This window comes from Nerophis ophidion, linkage group LG17 (genome assembly GCF_033978795.1).
Source record: "Nerophis ophidion isolate RoL-2023_Sa linkage group LG17, RoL_Noph_v1.0, whole genome shotgun sequence".
Lineage (NCBI taxonomy): Eukaryota > Metazoa > Chordata > Actinopteri > Syngnathiformes > Syngnathidae > Nerophis > Nerophis ophidion.
Genome location: NC_084627.1, coordinates 41,475,350 through 41,482,871, shown reverse-complemented (window position 1 = coordinate 41,482,871; position 7,522 = coordinate 41,475,350).

Sequence of the window (7,522 nt, the reverse complement as noted above, 5' to 3'; positions counted from 1 at the left end):
TGACTGCAACATTTTTCCGCCACCAGTTGGTAGAGCAGAACAGAGTCGGTTGTCACACTGGTTCCATCTCACCACTCTCACTAATTGTGCTGTGGATTATTTACAGAATCTGGACCCAAGCTCAGCTCCATAGTCTCTTCTGGAGTGTTTGTCTTGTCAAATAGTTCACATTCACCTCCCAAGTCTTGGTTTTCGGGACTTTTACACAATGGCTTCATGACAAAGCTCTTTGAAACGGTGTAGTGTCCAGCAGGGGTCTCAAGGGCAATTTGCTAACGACCCCTTCTTAGTCCCAAAAAATGGAACAATTTTGACTCTGTTGACATAAAGGCCTACTGAAATGAGATTTTCTTATTTAAACGGGGATAGCAGGTCCATTCTATGTGTCATACTTGATCATTTCGCGATTTTGCCATATTTTTGCTGAAAGGATTTAGTAGAGAACATCGACGATCAAGTTTGCAACTTTTGGTTGCTAATAAAAAAGCCTTGCCTGTACCGGAAGTAGCAGACAATGTGCGTGTGACGCCACGGGTTGTGGAGCTCCTCACATCTGAACATTGTTTACAATCATGGCCACCAGCAGGGAGAGCGATTCGGACCGAGAGAGCGACGATTTCCCCATTAATTTGAGCCAGGATGAAAGATTTGTGGATGAGGAAAGTTAGAGTGATCTAGCATAATATTGTGAGAGTTCAGTCCATAGTGGATGTAACGTAATAGTGTGAGAGTCCAGTCCATAGTGGATCTAACATAATAGTGAGAGTCCAGTCCATAGTGGATCTAACATAATAGTGAGAGCCTAGTCCATAGTGGATCTAACATATTAGTTTGAGAGTCCAGTCCGTAGTGGATCTAACATAATGGTGTGAGAGTCCAGTCCATAGTGGATCTAACATATTAGTTTGAGAGTCCAGTCCGTAGTGGATCTAACATAATGGTGTGAGAGTCCAGTCCATAGTGGATCTAACATAATAGTGTGAGAGTCCAGTCCATAGTGGACCTAACATAATAGTGAGAGAGTCCAGTCCATAGTGGATCTAACATAATAGTGTGAGAGTCCAGTCCATAGTGGATCTAACATAATAGGATGAAATATTCGTGGATGAGGAAAGTGAGAAAAAAAAAAGACTATACAGTGGGAGCGATTCGAATGTTATTAGACAAATTTACTAGGATAATTCTGGAAAATCCCTTATCTGCTTATTGTGTTCCTAGTGGAGATGCGCGGTTTGCGGTCTCATTCGTGGATAAGACGAAAAAATACATTTTAAAAAGACTCGGGCCGGTGGCGGTTGAACCATTGGGAAATATTTAACATACATAGTTAAGAGTTTGGCAACCTTTACCACTCAAAGAGCCATTTTGACGCGTGTCACAAAGTGAAGAAGACATTAGGAGCCGCAGACATTCTCGTGAACACTGATGGTTGGGATATAAACAACTTTGACACTTACTAATATGCGTCACACTGTGAAGCCACACCAAACAAGAATGACAAACATATTTCGGGAGAACATCCTCACAGTAACACAACATAAACGCAACACAACAAATACCCAGAATTCTTTGCATCCATGACTCTCCCAGACTATATTATACACCCCCGCTAGCACCAAATCCCCCCCCACCCTCATCCCCGTGCGTCGGTAAGGTGGGTGGGGTTGGGGGTGCTGGGGTGTATAATATAGTCTGGAATAGTCATGGATGCAAAGGATTCTGGGTATTTGTTGTGTTGCGTTTATGATGGTCATATCACAACCATCAGTGTACTCTGTGTCACCCAGTATGCCTGGCAGTCGTGTGCGTGTATCTGTGGAAGTCACATACAACTTGTCGCGGGACTGGCAAGCAGTTTGTTCATGTTGTAGAAGGCGTCAAAGACAATGGCTTCGTTGCGCGCCCTTATTCTTGTTATCTGGATGAGCACCAGCAAATATTTGCGAGAATGTTTGTGGCTTCCATTTACTTTACTCTGTGACACGGGTCAAAATAGCTCTTTGAGTGGTAAAGGTTGCCGACCCCTGATATATAATAACGGGCGGGTGGCGGGCGGTTGCGATAAAATGTTGGTTCGGGTGGATGAAGACTTTAATGATGCGGTTGCGGATTATATAATTGCATATCCGTGCATCTCTAGTTACTAGTGTTTTAGTGAGATTATATGGTCCTACCTGTACAACCTGAAGGTCGGCCCCGCACCTTCCTTCTGCACCAGTCGACGGGTGGTGGCGATGCCCATTTCTGCCCTTCGCAAGGCACCCTCTTCGAAACACGATCTTTCGAAATGATCGCTGCATAATACGCTGTACTTTGTGTGTGTGGTCCAATCCAACCGTGTTCGCTTGACCGCTCTGTTCCATAGTAAAGCTTCACCGTCATCTTTCGGAAATGTAAACAATGAAACACAGGCTGTGTTTGTGTTGCTAAAGGCGGCCGCAATACACCGCTTCCCACCTACAGCTTTCTTCTTTGACGTCTCCATTATTCATTGAACCAATTGCAAAAAATTAAGCAACACAGATGTCCAGAATACACCCTGGACAAGTCGCCACCTCATTACAGCATCATGTATATATTACATGTTATTATGAATGTTACTACATGACATATATACTTACATCATGTATATATTACATGTTATTACAAATATTACTTAATACTACATATATATATATATATATATTTATATATATATATATATATATATATATATATATATATATACTTACACATAAACATAAACATTGATTGATCATGTATATATTGCATGTTATTATAAATGTTACTAGATACTACATATATACTTACATAAATCAATGGGTTGTACTTGTATAGCGCTTTTCTACCTTCAAGGTACTCAAAGCCAAGTCGCCACCTCATCACAGCATCATGTATATATTACATGTTATTATGAATGTTACTAGATACTACATATATACTTACATCATGTATATATACATGTTATAATGAATGTTACTACATGACACATATACTTACATCATGCATATATTACATGTATTATGAATGTTACTACATGACATATATATTTACATCATGCATATATTACATGTTATTACAAATGTTACTAGATACTACACATATATATATATACATATATATTCTTACACATAAATATAAGCATTGATTGATTGATCATGTATACGTTACATGTTATTATGACTGTTACTAGATACTACACATACTTACATCATGTATACATTACATGTTATTATGAATGTTACTAGATACTACATATATACTTACAGCACGTATATATTACATGTTATTATGAATGTTACTAAATACTACATATATACTTACAGCACGTATATATTACATGTTATTATGAATGTTACTAGATACTACATATATACTTACATCATGTATATATACATGTTATAATGAATGTTACTACATGACATATATACTTACATCATGCATATATTACATGTATTATGAATGTTACTACATGACATATATACTTACATCATGTATATATTACATGTTATTACAAATGTTACTAGATACTACACATCTATATATATATATATATATATATACATATATATTCTTACACATAAATATAAGCATTGATTGATTGATCATGTATACGTTACATGTTATTATGACTGTTACTAGATACTACACATATACTTACATCATGTATACATTACATGTTATTATGAATGTTACTAGATACTACATATATACTTACATCATGTATATATTACATGTTATTATGAATGTTACTAGATACTACATATATACTTACATCATGTATATATACATGTTATAATGAATGTTACTACATGACATATATACTTACATCATGCATATATTACATGTATTATGAATGTTACTACATGACATATATACTTACATCATGTATATATTACATGTTATTACAAATGTTACTAGATACTACACATATATATATATATATATATATACATATATATTCTTACACATAAATATAAGCATTGATTGATTGATCATGTATACGTTACATGTTATTATGACTGTTACTAGATACTACACATATACTTACATCATGTATACATTACATGTTATTATGAATGTTACTAGATACTACATATATACTTACAGCACGTATATATTACATGTTATTATGAATGTTACTAGATACTACATATATACTTACAGCACGTATATATTACATGTTATTATGAATGTTACTAGATACTACATATATACTTACAGCACATATATATTACATGTTATTATGAATGATACTACATTAAATAAATATATATATATGAATATATATATACACTTATATACTTACAGGGTGTATATAAAATGATGATGGAGATATTTGGTTGTTTTTAAAGTGCTTTGTACGTGGAATAGAGCAACTATATCGTTGGTGTGCTGTCAGTCTCCACTACTTTGCCGCCGCCTGTCTGCTTTCTCTTGCAGTGCCTCTCTGGCCATCCTGGGCGGAGTCTCTCTGTCACAGTTGCGGGCAGTTCGCAATTAGACGTATCGAGCCGTGCTCCCCGCCGCAGCCGGTGCCAGTTATTGACCATGGTTCACTCTGCTCCAAGGACGTTTCCACTCGCTTGGCTCCATTGAGATCATCTCTCTTACCTTTTATTCTCCACTCCGTTTGAGTGCAGTTTTTTGTTATTATAGATTGGTGTCCATCTCTTTTTTGGTGTCCGACTCAGGTTTAAGCCATCCCAACAGTTAGTTGACATTTGCTAGTGTTAATTTACAAGTTAGAATGCATGATAAAAAACATGTGTACTTGTCTCCCATAAAGATTCTGAATGATCGGCAACGTCAAAAAAAAATAAAAATAAAGTGCAGTTCCTCTTTAAAGTCCTACTGAAACCCACTACTACCGACCACGCTGTCGGATAGTTTATATATCAATGATGAAATCTTAACATTGCAACACATGCCAATACGGCCTTTTTAGTTTACTAAATTGCAATTTTTAAATTTCGCGCGAAGTATCCTGTTGAAAATGTCGCGGTATGATGAGGACATGTTGTTCCAAGCCAGATCCCAGCTATAAGTCGTCTTCTTCAATCACATAATTACACAGTATTCTGGACATCTGTGTTGCTGAATCTTTTGCAATTTGTTCAATTAATAATGGAGACGTCAAAGAAGAAAGATGTTAGCAACACAAACACAGCCGGTGTTTCCTTGTTTACATTCCCGAAAGATGACGGTGAAGCTTTACTATAGAACCGAGCGGTCAAGCGAACATGGTTCCCTACCACATGCCAAACGGCAATGTGTGGTAATATGTCGGCTCTTACCGTAGACATGAGCAGATAGCTTGCGTCGTTCCTCGTGCACCTGTCGAAGAGGCAGTTACGGACTCTCTTGCCTCCTCCGACCGGCCGCCCCTGAACGTGGGATTCTTCCACTGTGGAGGAGGGGGAAAAATACCTGAGCCCGGCCCCAACGGCTGCCTTCGCTTCGCCTGGTCGAGAAACGTGGCTTCCCTCAGAGACACTGGCGGTCACCAAACCCGTGGCCACACCCCTCCGATTTACCATATAATCTCACTAAAACACTAGTAACACAATAAGCAGATAAGGGATTTTCCAGAATTATCCTAGTAAATGTGTCTAATATCTGAATTGCTCCCACTGCCCTCGCCTTTTTTTTCTAAATAGATAAATGATAAATGGGTTGTACTTGTATAGCGCTTTTCTACCTTCAAGGTTCTCGAAGCGCTTTGACACTACTTCCACATTTACCCATTCACACACACATTCACACACTGATGGAGGGAGCTGCCATGCAAGGCGCTAACCAGCACCCATCAGGAGCAAGGGTGAAGTGTCTTGCTCAGGACACAACGGACATGACGAGGTTGGTACTAGGTGGGGATTGAACCAGGGACCCTCGGGTTGCGCACGGCCACTCTCCCACTGCGCTACGCCGTCCTTCACTCTAACTTTCCTCATCCACAAATCTTTCATCCTCGCTCAAAGTAATGGGGAAAGTGTAACTTTCTCGGTCCGAATCGCTCTTGCTGCTGGTGGCCATGATTGTAAACAATATTCAGATGTGAGGAGCTCTACAACCCGTTTCATGCAGGAATAATTATTGGAATAAAAATGGATCAAACCTCAATAACAATAAAAGTGTGACATGACAACCACATTAGAGACATTAACACTTGCAGCACAGGCAACACCACTTCCGTCAATAAGTGTCCAGTCCCTGTATCAGTTGTTGATGGTAAGCTGGGTCAACCTGCAGCTACAGCTAAAAAAATAAACACAATTATAGACTCCATTATGGTTTGAAAACAACACCTGCGGCCACTTAACCAACCGCCTCACAACTGCCAACCTTGGACTGAAATGTGGTTGCTGCCCAATCCCTCACTTCTTATTGCTGGGGGAGAACCATCAAGACAAGGAGGCAGGAACAAACACACACACACACACACACACACACTGAGCGTGTGCAGGCTGTCACCACCGAAATGAACAGCTGACAGCACAGCAGCAGCTTTTTCTTTGTGTTTCAGTTCTTTCTTTCTTTCTTTGTGCTGACGTGCGCCTCACTGAAGTGGATACAGCCTTGACGGGATGACTTCACCAACAAGGTAACAAAACGGTGTTTTGTGCTAGTTTTAAAGGGGAACATTATCACAATTTCAGAAGGGTTCAAACCAATAAAAATCAGTTCCCAGTGGCTTATTTTATTTTCAAAGTTTTTTTCAAAATTTTACCCATCATGGAATATCCCGAAAAAAAGGCTTTTAAAGTGCCTGATTTTCGCTATCTGTGTATCCACCCGTCCATTTTCCTGTGAAGCCAATACAAACAAACATGGAAGATAGAACAGAAAGATATAGCGACATTAGCTCGGATTCAGACTACGGTTTAAGCGATTCAACAGATTACGCATGTATTGAAACGGATGGTTGGAGTGTGGAGGCAGATAGCGAAAACCAAATTGAAGAAGAAACTGAAGCTATTGAGCCATATCACGACAGACAGCAAAAACGAGGACGAATTCGGCGATCGCCTTCTAACCAACGATTGCACCTTTTGACCACTGGAGAAACTTAAATGAGTCGATTGGTAAGTGTTTGTTTGGCATCAAATGGGAGTGGAGGGAAAGGCTGGATGCAAATATAGCTACAAATGTACATACAGCTAGCCTAAATAGCATGTTAGCATCCATTAGCTGGCAGTCATGCCGTGAGCAAATATGTCTGATTAGCACATAAGTCAGTAACATCAACAAAACTCACCTTTGTGAATTCGTTGACTTTATCGTTGGAAATGCATCTGCTTTGAATGTCGCAGGATATCCACACATCTCTGTCATAGCATCGCTGTCGTCGGTAAAATGTGCGGAACAAATGAGGGACTTTCGCATCTTTTGACCACTGGTGTACTTGAATCCGTCGATTGGTATGTGTTTGTTTGGCATTAAATGTGGGTGGAGGGAAAGGCTGGATGCAAGTATAGCTACCAATGTACATACAGCTAGCCTAAATAGCATGCTAGCATCG